Source organism: Onychostruthus taczanowskii, unplaced genomic scaffold (genome assembly GCF_017590055.1).
Source record: "Onychostruthus taczanowskii isolate IOZ18803 unplaced genomic scaffold, ASM1759005v1 scaffold40, whole genome shotgun sequence".
Classification (NCBI taxonomy): Eukaryota; Metazoa; Chordata; class Aves; order Passeriformes; family Passeridae; genus Onychostruthus; species Onychostruthus taczanowskii.
Window position 1 is genome coordinate 7098391 of NW_024501460.1, and position 19040 is coordinate 7117430.

The window sequence follows — 19040 nt, forward strand, 5'->3', positions numbered from 1 at the left end:
GGCCTTGGAGGTGTCAACATTTTCATTATACACTCGTGTTTAATCTTTATTATTCAGCTGTAAAAGTTTGCTGTTAGCCTGAAACTTGACATAAAAGCATTTTTTTAAAAAATCAGCAAAAGTCAGACTGTGTATTATATTACATAAGTGTTTGCTTTTTTAAAAAATAAATAATTATGAGGATAAAGCTCTTCTGGGTGCTTATGTAATTCCAAAACAAACAATTTTCCTTGAAAGTGTCTCCAGGTATTTATGGGAGAGAAGGAAAGAGGGAAATTAAAACTGACCAAGCAATTTCACTTATATTTATAACTTTCTGTATATATATATTTTTCAATCAAGTATTTATAAGGATTTCCAGCTAGAAGACTTTATACACATGCACAGCAACCAAATGAATATGGATAGACCACAACAGGTCCCAAGAGTTGTTAGTGTCTGTTGGGTCAATAATATGTAAATTGAGAAGGATTTACAAGCTGGACCATAATGGCTCCTCAGGACCCATTACTTTCCGATGGGTAAATAATACATGTTTTCTAAACTATAGCCATGCCAAAATATGTATTTGCCCTTCAGGCTGTAAAAGTTCCAAATGAACCAATAGGATTTGTCAGATAAATAATACATTTAAAGAAGCAAAATACATGTTTAACGAAACAAGCAATGCACTTAAACACTGACTGAGGGACGAATATAGATGCCCATAAATATTGCATATATTTAGATGTTTATTGGGCAGCAATGAGCAAGAAAAACCAAAAAAGTTACTAAGTATGAGTGGGGTTTTCTTCCTCCTGAACATGTTTACAGACAATTCTTTGAAATATTTGTCAGAAATGAAACCCATTCAGACAAAGAAAGTGAAAGCTACTGAAACCATGTGCATACAAGAAGCAACTACAGATATTACACCCTTTTAGGGTTCTAAAGGCTGTTCAAGTTACCTGCATTTAGTGGGATGCCATGTTAATAAGCAGTTTTCCTGACCATGTCTCAGGATGCTCCTCTCTGGACTGTCTGATCTCCTCATACTTTCCTCTCAGCTTTGGATGAAGAATGTGAGTAAAGGTAGCGGGAAAGCACAGACCAAAAGTGTGAGAATTAACCTGATGATGTTGGGAAATGCAAACCCACTGTTTGGGAAGGAGAGATAATGGACAGGGATCATGCAGAGAACACCAAGGAGGAAGGAACAATGAAATAACCCAGAAGGGAAGAAGCTGATGGCAAAGACAAAAGGCAGAGAAGGAAAGATGAAAGGACACAAAAGGATCGCAAGAGGGAAAATAAAAAACAAACAAACAAAAACCCCACCAAAGCAGAACAAGATGCCCTGTAGAATTTCACATTCTGCAGAGAAACCTTTGTCTCTACCAGAAGCCTGTTAAATTGTGAGATCTAATTGAACAATGAGAAAAGATAGTGAGTTCAAGTATAATCCCAAAATCAAGTCTGAGAAGTACTCAAATAGCTCACCATTTTTTTGGACATCCATTTTCCGGGGACATTTTAAACACAGAGGCAGTCCTGCTTATTTTATGATACAAAATCATTAGGATCTGATGTCAGGAATGCAAAAACATGCAACATTCCCTTATCTCACAGAGACAACACAGTCCAGTCATAACATTACTGGCAAATCTTAATTAAAATTAACCAAATTACAGAACAGCGTGTTTGTGACTGGCTGGATGAATGATTCAACAACTGTATTTAACAGGAAATGAAAGAGCAGAAATGACCAGAAACAACAAAAAGACAGACTGTAGCAGGGAAAGGTGCTTGAAAGGAGCACAGGTGATGGAGTCTCAGAGCCCCTGCTTCCAGGAGAAGCAGCAGCAGGCAGCTAAAAAGAAAGGCTGCAGTGGTTCACAAGGAATTCGGTGTTATTTTTGACCTACAGCCCAGGTAAACCTTTAAGTTAGGTGAGGAGGGGATAGATATTGAAGCAAGCCAAATGCTTGAACAAGACCTACATTTAGTCACAGCAGCAAAAAAGTTCTTCTGTTTCCCTTCGGCTGTTTGGAGAGCACTTCCTAAAGGGAAGGTGGTGAAGCTTGTAGTGCTGCCCTTTTCAGAAAGTAACCTGCTGAATAAAGAATTTCTTTCATATCTGCAGGAGTAACAAAGTGAATGAGATTCTCCAAAGGTCACTTTGTAACCCTTTATGTCTTAAGTTAACAATAATTATTGAAACAATAGGTCTGGGCAAATCATCACTTGTTCACTGCTCCAGATACAAAGGAAATTCTGTACTCAATCTCTACTTCCTTCTGCAGCACTCAGATCTGACCTCTGACATTCAACAGAATATGAAAAAGAATTTTGTCTCTATTTTAACTGCATTTTTTTAGCAGTTTCTTTATATTGCAGGGTAGTATTTTAGCAGCTAAAATAGCTCATATTTTATAATAAATTACATTTGGTGATGCATTGGGGAATACATCACTTTATTAATGTATTTTCCCTACAAAAAGAAAGATGAGATTGTTGTGTTTTGACAAGCTTTTTAAAAAGAAATTAATGGTTATGCTCTGGGGTATAAAAAAGTTTCAGTTTAATCTCCACCTCTCACAACTTGTCAATAATAAAAATCAGCAGGGCAAAATTAAATAATAAATTTTCCCTTCTGAAAAAACATATTAATCTTTTCTGGACAGCTCTCAAGTTAACAAGGTGTTAATAAAACTCTAGGTGTATTGATGCAATATCCAAGCACTTGTGCCCAAAGGAATCTACCACCACTCACAGCCATCTTTATACAGCATGGAGAATCATGGACAAACAACCATCTTGGAGACTTTTACTGTGCTTTAAATGCTCTTGAGAACAGCTTCCTGCATGGTGTATATAGCTCACAACTACTGTTCAAAAAGATGTAGGATTTAGATTAGTTTCAAAATTAGATGAATTAATCTATCAGGCAAAAAGATTTACGGTCAGATTTGGACCTTTCCAATTACTACACATCACACAACATAAAAGAGGGGATGGTAACATGGGACTAAAAAATGGCAGGCTATAGTTTTATTTTTAATATATATCCATTATCACACAAAAAAAGCTTACATTTAAGTCTTACAACCAGTGAACAACTAAATTCTCTACAATCTGCTGGGCAGGAAGGTAGAAGAGATGACTTTCTGGATCCAAAGGTCACTTACCTAAATCAAGTGGCATCACTGTACATTCTTGGAGTGGCCATGACTCAAGGTGTACCAACCTGCTATAATCCCACTGACTTCCCAAGGCTGTCACCGGCACTCCAAATACTCAAAACTGCTCACTGGGAGTTGCCCTTATCCTTTAAAGTATAGCTATTTAGAAGCACATTCACCTTCCCAACACAGTCTAATCCTCTGAAATTTCTGATGGAGTTGTGGCAGTCTGAAACTCAGCAGAAAAATCCTGCTCAATCTCCACTGTGGCAAGTCTCCCGCTGTTTCCCCACATTATTAAAAAACTATAATTAACTTAAAAAATGTGTTTGGCTATGGAGGTGAGTCCTGATCTGTAATACTTCTTCCTTGCCCCTCTTGCTTCCAGTTTTCTGTATGGAACTCACCATAGGAAGGAGACTGTTGTGACTCACCTGAAGGTGGTCCTGTCAACACCCTTTCATCTAGACTCCCCATTTGGTGACCAACTGGGACATTTTCCTTTATGGTTCTATTTCACACTTTAGGATACAATTTTATTCTGTTATTATTATTAATTTATCATGCATTTATTATATATTATTTACTATTATAAATAATATTTATTCATTATTTAATTCAATATTTATTATAATTAATTAATATATCATTACAATGCAATATAATTTAATTAATACTTATTTATTATATTATACATTAATAAACTACATTTTGTATTAAGATTTATAAAATATATTATATCACAATTTAATTAATATTTCTTTTTATTTATTTTAATATTTATTATTATAAATAATATTATTTATTTATTATTATAAAACAAATTATTATTATTATTTTTTTATTTACACTATGAGTGTATCTAGTCTAAACTAAACTTTTATGAAACCATTAGCTAGAGTTAGTTATATGTGCATCAAACTCATGAAAAACATGGATCACCAAATTAAACACAAATTTGAGAGTGCAATGGAGAAAAGAAATCTCCACATTCAAACCACTACACCTACCTTGAACATCAAACCATCTGGATTAGAACATAAAATAAAATGTAATTCTTTGTTCTTTCTTCTTTTCCTAACCTTTGGACACTGTTCCTCTGAACTGACAATATTCACCTGCCTCGTGTTGATCTCCTCCTGCTTTCAAGGTATGACACACACCTGTAAAATGTGCTTGAGCATCTGAAATAAAGCGAGTGAAGCAATCCACAGAAAATTATCTCTCTTTGGCACGAGTGCTGCTAAAAATTCACCCTGGGTCACTAATTCTCCTGGTTCATACAATTGATAAGAATTAAATTGAACACCTCCATCAATTTAGAAGCACACTAAATTAATGGATATTGTTGATAAATATGTGAAGCCCTTTAAATCAGCCAGAGATAGCAAAAATTACTATAGCGCAGCTGATTTCATGTAGTGCTTAGACCACTTCCTGGCAAGAGCCATCCAATCACATTTACTGCAGCAGTTATGGCACACCAGTACCTGGATGGCGGACATTGTGGGGGATATTCCACAAAAAAAATCTGAGAAGTTACACTGTGAAAAATTATCTGTATTGAAGCACTATTTCAGGAAGTATCTACGTAGCAAGGTGCCACCAGATATAACATCTTCCAGGTAGGAGGTCCCTCAAGAGCCAGAGGTGCCTGGGACCTTTTTGAGTACTGGTTGTATAGCACCACATCCTAGGTAAAACCCTTGCAAACTATTTCTGTTGTCACTGTGTAAATCCGTCCTGTCCAGATTTAGTCTCTGATAGCCTCAACCATTGTTTCAAGCTGGTGTTAAGCATATTTGCACATTCTTCCCCATCTTGCAGAATACAAGCTTTATAAAGAGTCACATCAAATAGTTTAGATTAGCTCCTTGGATTAATACAAAATTAGCATTTTAGGTATTTCTTTGGAAGTCTTCCAGAACCAGGACATTAAAAAAATGTTATTTAGTAAACTTATAACAGATCAAATACTCAGTACTAAAATTAAAGTTCTCCACTCTTCCACATCTCTTATTAATTTGCTATGTTCAAGGAAAGGAATGAAAACACTGTCTGGTAACAGAATTCATTTGCACATGTTTAAAGACTGATACATAACGAATTAACAGGATTTCTCATACTTCTGTCAAAGTAAACCAAAGTAAATTTTTTTAGACTTCATTTCTATCCCATGCAAATGCTGAAATTCTGAACAAGTTGAACATTTAACATGCCCTTCTCTTCTCTCCCCAGGAAAACACTTCTGATGACAAACTTTTCTCTTTTTGTAGAAAAGCAGTTTTGGAAAGTCATCATAAAACTGTGCCAGGAGGAATCACGAACCACAACCTGACTTAGCATTGCTATCAAGGTGACCAAACAGAAGATGTTCATAAAACTGCAGCACCACGAGATTCAAATGGTGCAGGGATAACTTTCTCTTGGGCTGCCTGTGGTCTGCAAGGTGAAGCATTGCACTGTAGCGTGCCAAAAATCAGCAGTCAGTCAGCAAACTTCACCCAGCAGAGAGACATAAAAGCCTGACAAGCTTCAGAGGGACACCGGAGCCAAACCTGGCCTCATCAGCACCCTGCCGGGATTTGTCCTGGCAGAACGGCATTCCACTCCTGCCACTTGCCTTCTGCAATTATTAATCTCCTGAGGACTGGGGCGGCTTGGAAGCTTTACAGAGCATTTATGAGCTCGAGGCCAGTGTACAAGATAGGGGGGAGGAATGAGGAGTGGAGCAGCAGGGGCCAGGGCAACACACCAGCCCTTGCTCTGGTGAAGACCCCCAGTGCTGTGGGCACCTGCTGAGAACGAAGAAGGTTTTCAGCAAGTAACATTAACTTTGCTTGGAAACTATCCTTCTGTATTAACTGCTGGCTAATACAGGAGGTGATTAATAAATACCCAATGCTCACTTCCATCCCACATGCCCCCCTCTAGCACAAAACTAAAGAAACCCTTTGCTATTCCTCTGGTTGTTAATCCACCCAAGACCCTCTCAACTACTGGGTGGTCTCTTAATCTACACTGCCACCCCACAGGTTTCCAGACACTTGGGTTTAGGTTTGCTGTGCTGGTCTCCCACATTCCCCACACTGGACCTCTGTTTTCTGGTGTCTCCACACCCAGGAGCGGCTTGTGAGAAGGTCAGAATTTTCACCATTGCACTCCAATTCTGAAGAGCAGCCAGGGTTTTAAGTCTTTCTCCACCACTCCCCCAAATTCAGTGCATTTCCAGGGCGTGAGGTTCAGCCCTGTGAAGGCTAGATTTTTAACCTGCGCTTAAGTAAGAAAGCCACCAATGACAGAAATTAGTTCCCCCATTCTAAATGTGTTCTAAACACGCCCCTTAAAAAATTGTTCAAACTCAGTCTACCTTTGAATCTATTTCTACTTCCTACATAATCACATTAAAGAATGGAATAGGAAAAAATAGAAATGTAAGCACACGCATTCACAGCCTATATCTATGTTAAGGATATACCACTCAAAAAACTACTGATTGATCTGGTCTGCTATATTAGCTCTTGAAACAGAGATTCTGATGCTGCCAAGAAAGTGGAGATGGCAAGGGCTAGGGGTTTACCAGTAAGTAAAAATCCCCACACCAGTGCTCTGAAGTCCATTCTGTGGATTTTGCATATATTAAATGTGTACACATACACACACGCTTAGCTGTAATGGGGAAAACAGCTTTTTTTATTAAAGAAAAAAAAAGGAAAAAAGCAGAACCTTGAAGTTGTGCTTGGATTCTTTTCCCTTGAAGCTTATAGGAAGCAAACCCCAAACGTGAACAAACCCCATAGTACAATGCTGTTCTTGTCATGAGTTCTGAATCAGCACCACAGCACATAGTGTACGTATTGAAAAACAGCTGTTGGGTGACAGACTGCTAGCTGGGAAGTTCGAGTTGAGTGAAGTGGTTAACCCACATCCCTTCCCCACTGATAAAGTGCTTTGATAAGCAGGCTGTACTGGTGAAAGCTAGCAAAGGAGCCAGGACTGAGACTTTCAGGAATGAATGTAAGACTTGTTTCGTGGAAGCAACCTAAATCTCTTGCACAGCCCCCTCCAGTTGTATTTTAGCAACCCATCCCCAGTTACTTTTAGTACACACTCCTTCCAATTGCAGCAGAACCAATTCTTTGATAAGGCAAAGCAATATCCTGTACATATGGGAAATAAAACCAGAAAACTAGTAAAAAGTCTCCCTCACTTTAATGTTTTATGAAAGTATTTTCTGGAATTCAAAATGTTAGTAGTGGTGTAGCATTAAAAAAAGGTCTGTATTGGAAAAAGCATGTCTGGACTAACCACAAGCAAGAAACACGTGGCTATAATTTTTTCTTCTTTTTTTTACTAAGAGAAAGTAAATCAAAGATTTCTTGGGATTAATTTCTGATCTTCAGCTAAGCACTTTTAGAAATAATATGATTAATTAAGTATAAATGTCACGCAGATGTAAAAAAAGCACCTATTCCCCTTTTCACAAATCTTACATTTTATAAATATGTTCATAAGCAGTGCTTAATACAAAAAATCCACTAATAAAAGGTATCTTTCTCTTAGCATGTCATCTGATTTATCTAAACAGTTCCTACACACATACAAATGAATATAAGATTTCTCTCCTTCCAATAAAATAACAAAATTTCAGTTTAGTTAGAAGCAAGCAGATATACATAAATAAATCATTACCTACATAATAAGGCTGAAAGACTGCTAAACTAGAGATATACAATGCCACACCAAGTATTTTTCTTTCACAAGGTCCTGGACTTGGCACCTCTACAGCTCTAGCACTCAAACCCTTTGAAAGCTGAAGAAATAAATTGCCTAACCACTGTTGCTTGACCCAAAGGAGCCACAGTACTGCTTTAACATACACTTATTCCTGTGTGTTTGCATCAACATGGATGTTCGCCTACATGGGGAGTCAGACATGAAACCTAAAGCGTCTCCAAATGAATGCTGTTACAAAATCATTTATATTAACATCAGATTTTCTGCTGCTAATGCTGACAATTGTACAAAGATAACAGTAATACAAAATCAGCAGGAATTATTCCAGAAATTTTAATAGTATGATGGATGCACATCTTTAATAAATTTAAGTATTTTTGCTTAGCCTTTTGACATATGACTGTCTGATCAAATTGATCAGAAGTAATTTTTCTGCCTGCATTTATTCCAACAAGTAATTTCTAAATATCCACATTCAGAACATTTTCAGAGGCATCAAAAGATTACTACACAGGGAACACAGAAATACAGGCAGAATTCTGAAAAGCTGGTTAGGAATTACTTAAAGGAAAAATCCTACTAGACACCCTCTTCACAATTAGTAGCTAGCCAGACGTTTTTGTTAGCATAAAGCATGTTAATTTTTAAGAAAAGCTAGGTGGAAGTGCAAGTGAAGAGCAGAATAGTAACAGTGGTCCCTATACTTTAATTAAAAACTACTGTGATAATATTCAGAAATGCTACAGTGTTTGTTTTATTGTGTTCTTAGCAAGAAAAGAGTGCTCAACCATTTTACTTCCTAAGCTTTCTTAATCACCTTCATTAGAAACTTGGTACAGCAAAACCAAAAAGTGGTTGATGATTTTTTTTTTTCTCTTTTTGGACCAGAATGGAAGAACAGAAATCTGATTGTGTAAAGGCCTAATTTAAAATTACTCTGTTTATTTAGTCAAAATAAATCCCCTCTGAAGTGATTATAGTTATTAAAGCCAGACAACTAATAGAATTAATTTTATATTGCACAGAGAAAGAGATCTTGCTGTACAGCCAGCAGTATGTACACTGAAGGTTCTGAATACTCTGATCACCTATGAAGGGTGATGCCTTTCTCCAGACCCTAAACTGTGCTCTGGCTTCTTGTCAAGTGCCACCTATTATTTGTTTTAAGTTAGATTTTTAATTCTAGCTCAAGGGAAAATGCATTTTATGTGTGAGGAATGAGGCCTAACAAGATGTCATATATGTTGCTGTGGAACAGGTAATGAAGGGCCTCACCAGCTGCTTATAGGACTGATCATATTAGCAGGCAGGATGCTGTGCTGTTCTTGAAGCTTCTGAGGTGGGAAGACCAGATGGGAAGGACCACCAAAATTCTGCTGCTGAGAGAAGAAAATTCTTGCTGTCATGCAGCACTTGTAGCACTGAGGTAGGGTGGAAAAGATGGAGCAGGAGAATGACACTAAGGTCCTACTTCAGATAGATGTTCACTTGTGGAAACACAAAGGACCCCATTACTGTAAAAATCAAATCTTTTTTCAAGGAACTTTGTTCTCTGGCCTCTGTGAACTGGCTATGCTTGTAGCCTTCTGAAGAACTCATGTCAAATGACCTGTGATCATGAAAATATCAACTTTTAACATAGTTATTGCAGGGCCAAAAGAGAAGACAGACCATTTCCCTCTTTTCCTACAGATACAAACATGTTAAATATCTAGAAGAGGCCTAGAAAACCCAAAGTAAAAATTTTTTTGAGTCGTCACAGTTTGAAGACCAAGACATTGGACTGGACTTAGATTTACTGATTAGTCACAACACATAATAATTCAGGGGAGTATTCTGGTATCCAGCTCACAGAGAGTTGTTCAGGCACCCTAAGAGAAGCACAGAAAGCATGGACTTGAATCTTCAAGGATTAGATTCTGTGAGAAACACAGCCCTGAGGACACATCAACACTGGAACAAAGTAGAGGTCCCTCACAGATTTAAAAGCTAGTCCTGTAATCTAAAACAAAGAGGGGGACCAGCAATGCACTTGACCAGTTTTATGTCTTGTTCCTATTAGAGAGCTTTCTTGTGAGATTTGGTTTTTTTGGTCAACCAGCCATTTCGCAATCAAACTTACTCAGTTCCCTCCACAGAGTTAGGAGTTGTGTGTGCCGCAGGAAAAAAGTGACCCCACACAGGCATACTCTTTCTTAAACATGAAATATAAATGCTCACATTACTATAAAAAAATTGAAAATTGAATATCTCAGAACTAGAGAACTACAGAAAACTCTAAGTGCTGTGCCACCAGAGGAGATTTTAAAAAACAACAAACAACAAAACACAACAGAAAACACAACCCACACAACTGCACTGTCTGTCCTCTTCTCAACATAACTCCTACTAACACACAATAAAATTCCATGGGAAGGGGTTAAGCAGAAAATAAAACTTCAAATATTTTGCCATCTCACTATTTAATATATGTTAAGGGATAAACCAATTAAGTAAGTAAAAATTCAGCTTTCAAGCAGGCTAGATATTTCTGTAAAATGTATTTTGACAGCTATCTAAGCCTTTATTGTGTTACACAAAAAAGCAAGGCATGCTACGAAGCAGGTTTTCCATCATGCTAGTGGAACAAACACCTTTCAGCTGCTAGTTCTGAAGTTTAAAGCTTTCACTGATGACAATATTATACTTGGGTGTGAAACCTGCCCTCTACACATCATCATCAAGCCTCCCTACACTGGAACCCAGCTTTCTTCTCCAACAGAAAAATACAAGCTACTTGCCTGATTGTTCTGACAATAATAGGTTTTACTACTGCAGTAACTACAGAAGAAATAAGTAGTAAACCAAGCTCAAAAATGACAGAATAAGGATTTTAGTCCATTTTTTCACAGCACCTTCGTAACACAAAACCATTTTGCAGCTTAACACATATTTGAATGAATTAGAAACAAAGTAGGAATAGTGTGCAGAGATTGCATAAAAGCTCTAAGACCTACCTAGAGACATTTTTAACAAATAATGTGCCAGGTCTGTGACATAACTGTTGGGTTGTCTAATGGGACTTCTGGAAATAAGACTTAAAGAAAAAAAAATCATATGCTTTTAATGACCACACACAATCAGCTGAGTTATGTGGGAAATGCAGCATGAAAGACACAGCTACACATCATTAAAATTTCAGTAAAATTACATAACTGTAATTCTCCCTTTTTGAAAAATTATCTTTCCTAGTTATCTCTTCTTGATCTTATGCAAAGGAAGCACACAATGCAAAAGGAGCAATAGAAAGCTCATTCAGTCCACAAAGCAGACACAAAATTAACTAAATGTATTCATTCCATCTTCTACTGAACTGCATACATAGCATACTCTGACAAGATATATATTACACTTATTTTTTTCACACTTCACTTCTGATTTTGACTTATTTTTAATTTAATTTTATGCATTGAACTTCATAGAAATCTGTCCTTTTTGGACAAATTAGAAAAAAATTATGACATTGGAAAAACGAAGATCTCTTCCCTTCAAGTATGTTTGATTCACGTACCCTCTATAGAGTAACTCCACTGCCCACATTCTTTCTATTTCTTAAGCCAAACTTTTAATGATTAAGCTCTTTGTTACACTCTCAATCCTTCATGTAGAACCAAGGGTCTGTGCATGTTCATGTATAAAATTTCCACTGCATCAGTGATAGAATAATAGAGGTTGGAAAAGGCCTGTGATATTTTGAAAGCAAGACCAACTTCTCTCAGGTCAACCACAGGCACGTTCTGAATATCTCCAAGGACAGAGTATCTGTGTAATAAAGATAAATCTTATTTCATTCCTTACAGGAATTGGAGAAAGATGCAAAGTAAGCTGCAAAGAAAAGAAGGAAATATTTATCTACAAAAAGCAAAAATAGTGCTTTTTTCAGTGATGCCAGATCAGCTCCAAGATAATGAATACTGTCTTTGTAGTCTCTCAAGCAGCAACACTTTTGGTCTTCTGAAAACATGAGCTTGTCAGAAATTTATTTGAATCTTCACAACTGAGTCTAATAAACACATTGAACTCAACCTGAGTTGAAGATGCTATTAAAATAGATATTTTAAGCCATTTTTCACACAATAAATGTCTGCCAAGAAGCATGGGGAAAAAATCTTAAGCTTACTAACTTACTTTTATTACTCATGAGGAAAATAAACTTGAAGATTAATAATGCTGTTGCAGTGTATCATAATTAACTACTTAATTATTCAAGTCAAGATTCTAGATTCTCCAGGGTGCTCACACACCTAACTTTCATGGAAATACGATTACTTTCACCAAATCTGACCACAGGGAAGGAAGTTTCCTCCGGAAACAGAGTTTCAGCTGCTAAAGCTCAGAAACTAATTTGAAATCACACCTCCTCTTATCACACCACCAGTGTGCTCTCACTCACACAAAGACATAGCCTTGCTTCATATGCTGTACTGTCAGGTTTTGTCTTCAGCCAGTTTTTGTCAGACATTAACCATTTGTGAAACCAGTATTTTCTATATTTGCATTCTCCTTAAGGCTGTAGAGGTTTTTGTTTTGTTTTTCTCAAATTTGTCTTAAGATATAGCTCAGGGCTTTTGCAAAATTGAAGCCAAGAAAACTTTTCCCTGATGTTTTAAACATTTTAAACTACAACCATTCTGGAAAAGCTGTATTGCCTACAGAATTTCAAGTAGCAGCAAAAAGATATGACTATGTGGGTTACAGGACAGGAATGTGGATTTGCCGATCTTACAAAAAAATCTATCCTTGCTGAGTTTTAAAACTTTCCAAATGCTAGGACTTGCTTATAATTAACAAGTTTGAGTATTGCTTTGGCCCATAAAAATAGTTTCCAAAATCTCATCAAATCAAGACCAAACTCAGGCAGACCTAGGTAAAAGGTGACAGTACCTGCAAACCAATGTGTCTGTTGAAGCCTGCAGAGTGAATAGGTTAAAGGAAGAATACATGGTGTTAGTCCACCTAAACCAGATTAATGTCTGTGTACCTCTTTTCATTTGGAAGACAACTGCTGTCCCACTCTTCCTGTTCCTAATTCCAATTGTTTGAACCACTGTTCCTGAACCACTCAAACCACCAAGAGATGGGGAATCTTCCTTAGGGTTAATGGAAGTTTATTAGCAGAAGTGATGTCTCTCAGCATCCCACCAGGCCAGCACACCTTGGCACGATTGTGAGGAATCAAACAGGTGAGCTGGATATAACCAGAGCACCGGGCACAGCATCACCACCTTCCTGCACAGACATTGTTCTCTTCCCCTGGTCCCTGCTGCTGACCAGCTGACTACACAGGGCTGGTCCTCAGAGCACAGCATGCCTGCACACGATTTCCACTCACACCACAATGCAGGTGCCTTCATCCTGCACTCCATTAAAATTTACATTCTTCCTTCAGCTTCCCAGCAGCTAGTTGTCACTCTTATTCAGGAATTCCAGTATTGTCATCATCTCCCTTGCTCCCTCCTCCCTCAAATCACCAAGGGACAATGTAGGACTCAGCAGGAGAAAGAAAAATGTGGAGAACATTACTGCCCTGGACTGGCAGTCAGGAACACAGTTGGAACTCAGATGCTCCACAAGACAAGCTTAGGGCTGCTAGGAAAGGGATTAGATAAGTGTTTCCCAACTTTTTTTGATAAATGCCATTACAGGTTACTTTGCTTTTTCCTTTTATCATCCACACAGCAGCTGATTTAAACTTCCCCCAAAATTACTATTATATAGAAAACAGCAGCATAGAGAAGAATGAACCAACTTTGTGAAAGTTTAAAATGATTGAAAAGTGAGGAATATCCTTGCTTACATTTTACTACACTTAACCTTCTTCAGTAATTAAAATCCTCCAATTTAAATTATACGCCTGTAAAAAGCAGAATCCTATGCATAGGAAAAAAATTATTTATCTCAATTAAGATAATATAATTTCCTGTTGGAAAGATACATACAAATAAATAAGTCACAGCCCTGAAATTATCATTTTGGTAATGAAAAGAAAACATTTGCAGGATACGACAGTATTAGGTGGCCAGTTTATATTGACCCCAATCCCTGTGCAGTTTAAAACTAATTTTACCTCACTGCAGGGAGAAGCTTTTCCAGCAAACAATAACATGGAATGCCAATAATGCATTTTTCTCCTCCCTTTATAAGGGAAATCCCAGTCAGAATCCTTTTTAAAGTGATAAAACAAAAAAACCCAACATAATTATAAAACAAATCAGCCTTATTCCAGCCTTTCATTCTGATACATGTTTCAGTTACTGGCAAAGAATATGAATTGCTTGACTTTGTTACATTTGGGAAAATTCCAACAATTAAAAAAAAATAAATAATATTTAGAAACAGTTTGAATGTGTAACAAAACTCATACCCAAGTCACGCCCCAGATTACTGTTCTTATGCAATTGACATTGGCCAGAATCCATATAAAAACATACATCTTTTGGCTTCCTGCTCTGAAATTTACACTATCCCATTTCAAATCTGTGCTTTTATTCTTAAAGCCAGAGCAAGATTATCATACCACAGTAAGAATACCTCTGCAGAAACTCAGTAGGGTATATTTGCAAGCCTATCCTCCCTTTTCAGCCCAAAAAAGATACTATTAAATTATAAACCTACTGTAGGACTAGTAAAATGGTTATAAATACAAATTGAAAAGGTGAGGAGAACACCAATAGATTCTACTTTGTTTTAATGGAATATTTGCAAAAAGCAGTACCATTTGTCTGGCAGCTATGTTTATGATGCAGCTTTTAAAATCAGACTTTTCAAATTATGGAATCTCTTATTACAAATGTAAACTAAATGTAAAAATACTGAGCAGTAAATAGAAGATTCAGCCTGCACATTTGCTAACTTTTTTCTATGGGTGAGAGTTTACTACTACCTAAACTAACAGTGGGTATAGTGGGTATAGTTAATAGATATTAATTCAGAGTAATCTATGTATCTGACTATTGTGTGTTAATATGCTGTAAAAATTAAGCATTTCCACAGAAGAAAGCAAAATTATTTCTGAGCATGCTGCACATTAAAGGCAATATCCAACAACATTTTTAGTCATCCTAAAAAATCATACTAATGGGAACCATGATTTTTATTGGACAGTAAAAAATTTACTCATATGGGTTTCCTTGTAGAAATAAACAGATTTTTTTTAAACTTCCTTGGGAAATAAAAACAACTTAGGGCCCAGAGTTTTAAATACGTGAACATCCAATACCAGGCAAGAAAGACACAAGAGTCACTTCCAGCACTTCTCTTCCTGCCCCTCCTGCATGGAGGAGACCAGAGAAGAAGAACAACACTTCTATAAACAAGTAATTTAGGATATTTATGGTGATATTCATATTTGTAATTATGCCTTGTTGATAAAAAAAACCAACAGCAGTCATACAATAAAGCGTTTACAAAGCCACATACCAAAAAAACGTCAAATCCAATAGTGGCATCAAAGATCAGAGGTCAGCAGCTGGTGGAGAATCTTTATCGTGGCAGGAGGACAGCTGTGTTTTCTTTTTAATGTAGCAAACAAACAAATAATCTCCAACTTCACTCTGTCCTCAATGCACTTCTTAGAAAGGGCAAGGAACATGCTCTTACCAAGTGTATTTTTGGGGGCTGGCAAATTTAAATGGGAAGGGCCCATATCAACTAAATTTATGTTTGTTTCACATCTCTGTAATGTATACTTTATGGCTTAGAATTGACAGCATTGCTTTTCAAACACTGACAGTATAACAAATTAGACAACGCTTAGCACAGGTTAAGAGTGAAAAAAAATAGGTAAAGTTAATAGCAGATTTCTAGCATTAATGACTCATAGCATAGCGATGCATTGAAAAAGAAAGCTTCTCTAATGAAAACATTTTCAACACATTGGTACTGATACTTCCAGAGCCTCTTCAGACAAACAGAGGTAAAAACAGTGCAAAATTCAAAGTACTGATAGATAAGTGTAATTCCCCAGAAATTAGTTTGATTTGGTAACTCTTAAATTATGCTGAAGTAGCTGAAACCAAGAAGTGATTCTATGCACAAGAATGACACACAGGCTAACCAAAACCAGCAGGCTATGCTCTGTCAAGCCATTCACAATCATTGCTACTAAACCCCAGTGGTGAGGAAGGCCACAACTAGACTTCTTTTGCTCATAAAATGTCTTAATGAGGTTATTAAAACAGGTATTATATTTGACTTTCTATCTAATCCTTTAATGCTTACTCTGTTACTTAAAAACGGCATTCTGCATTTTCAAAATGGGATGCTAAAAACCTAACTAATTTGAGTAAGGAGAAACAGAAAATAATTTGTGAGGTCATGTGCCACAAAATAGTACCAATTTGAGTAAAAGTAACAAGAAATATAGTCAAACTATTTAACAAATTTCAGGCAAAATGTATTTTGAGCTTCAGAACATACACCTAAGCCATTAGTTAGATATGTGCAAATATGTACCTCCATATCACCAAGACATCAAGCCTGTTACACAGTTCATAAGCACAAATTGTACAATTTAGAATTAAACCAGGTAGAACAAATACTTATCTGCTAGGACAACTGACAGGAAGTACAATTATTACTATTATTATTGGTGGTGGTGATAACAACAACAACAATAACTGCATAGAATATCAACAAAAATGTAATCCCAAGTATAACATTGTATAACGTGGAGCAAAACCAGTTCAGTAAAATATGCTGTTTTCTGTTGTCTCTGCATATCATGAGCAACTTTAAAATTCAATAATTACCTGAACAACACCTTCTTGCCCTTTCCAACCTGCTTCCTTTAAAGACCAACAGTTTCTGTGACCTCAGTCTGTGCAAGCCTCCCCAGAGAGACACACGCAGGTTAACAGCAAATCCATGTCGCACGTTACCAAAGGACATCCAATTCAGAGCCAGTAGCTGCAAAACTAAAAATCTGCCCTAGTCAGAATTTGGGCAGAAGATCACTAAAGGGCTATCAGTGAAATTCAGTTGACACATGATGCCAAAAAGGATGTGGGGAGTGCAACAGACCTCCATTCTGGCACTTTGGCAAAAAAAAAATTCCCAGCACTTTGAGTGTAATAACCTATAACCTAGTGCATAATGTTGCCTTTATACATGCCTCACTCAAAGGAACTTTTGCAGGTATAAAGCATAAGAAGTCCATTTCTAAGCCTCTTGGTGTACAACAATTACGCTATTGTCACTTAGCCCACTGTGCATTGTAAGTCTGATTTTGTGTAGCAATCTTGCTGCATGCTGTCATGTCTGGGTATGACGACTGTGGTATTTTTCACTGTGCAAAATCCTGCTTCAGGGATGACAGATCCACCCCCACCTTCCTCTTTCCCTGGGTCCCCCTCTCTGGATAGCAGAACATTTTAATCCAGGCACCCTCACAGCAGAGTGATGACATCATGACCTTTACTTACATTTGCTGTCTGAGATGCAGGACCTGGCCAGTGGTTTAAGGTGTTGAAAGGTATCACTGGTTCACTTCAATGCAGGTGTTTCAGAACTGATCCATCACATTTACAGGGCCAGACTCGGTGAAAAGCCAGTCACTTAAAATATTACATTAAAATGTGCTTCTAGTCATCATTTCTAAAATGTTTTCCTGAAATTCTTTTGGGAATAATTTGAAAGGTATGTTTTATGTTTAGAAGCAATAGGCCACCAGGTGGTTTTAACTTTTCCTGATTGGGCTGTTTTCTAGTCAGACTTTGTTTCTCCATTGGTTTAAGCTCCACAATTTAATGACAAGACAAACCAGACAAGGGAAAAAAAAAATCCAAGGCAAACAGGACAAAAAATATTTCTAAGAAAAATACAGAGAAACAGCTAACATTTTGGAAGGTTAATATGAAGCAAAAATCCTTTTAAAGCTATGATCAAAGTATATTTTTTTAATGCAAGAGCAACAGAAAATTGCAGGCAATCAATTTGCCATAAAAATATGTTGAACAAGCCAAGAAGTTTTAAGAGGAAGTTCATGGTCCTGATTCACATTTGGCCAAAATCCTGCTGCAGAAGTGGCAGAAGATTAGTTAAAGGACTATCCTTACTATACTAGTGCAGAAGGAGAATGATAAACTTATTTAAGTTTGAACTATTAATAAACAACTGCTTTACATGAAATTTTTTCCTACATAAGTACATTTAGTAAATGTTAGTTTGAGGTTCAGGAACCAAGTCAGCTTCCAATCTTTTCCTTCAAAAGATTTCATGAATAAAGGTGATAAAGAATGAATCAAACACTCAAAGTGATTCCTAAGTTTATTTTGTCCTAAACCACTATGGGCTGAAAATCTTGGATGGTAGTAGAAGTTTCCTGTTTCTGTTAGCAATTGAACTGCTCCAGAGAGAAAAAAGCCTAATCAGGAAAAAAAAAAAAAAAGCTTAATTAACTTCAAATATTGATTTCTAACAAAAAAAAAAAAAAATCCAGAGTGGAATTCCAAGGTCTTGAAAACATAACTCTCAGTTTGACTTTTGCCTGAACAAAATAAGCCAGGGGATTTGCCATGCATTTACTGTACTTCATCACACAACACTGCAATTTGTTTTTTTTTTTTTTTTATTAAGAGGAAAAAAGTAGGCAATAAGGTGTGATAAATGTTTTTTCAGACACGTGACAAGAGAAAAGACTGTTGACAAAAAAAGTTTGTGTATTAAGAGTCCTTGCATATTTTCCATTAGCAGCAGGATGTTCATTCACTCCAGCAAGGAAGTCTATTAATTGTTAAGATTTCCAAAGGTACATCGTCTTTTGGAAATTGGTCTATTTATTAGAGAAATGCAAATAAATCAACAAACACAAAGAAAGCATAATCCACAGCCCAATGTAGTCAAAACCATGATACAGACCAAGAAATGGTTCACGCTTCCTCAGACAAAAATTAGGGGAATAATATCACCATGGGTAGGCTGAAGCTCTCCAACAAGATGGCATTGCCTCTGTCTTTTAAGTTTAGACACCCCAAATTCCCTCTCATTCCCCAGCAGGTGTCTTAGCCTCTTCACTAAGTATATTTCAAGCCTTGTTACCTACAGCATATATTTTGATTCCCTGTCAAGTTATACAGTCATAACAAACCAACAGGGCTGCTTCCC

The 19040-nt window shown here is 36.8% G+C and overlaps 1 protein-coding gene across 1 annotated transcript in view; it reads right to left on the reverse strand.

Moving 5' to 3' along the window:
• The window catches only part of GMDS (GDP-mannose 4,6-dehydratase), a 409517-nt gene that overhangs the window by 287652 nt on the left and 102825 nt on the right, over positions 1 to 19040 (reverse strand). The window lies entirely within an intron of this gene.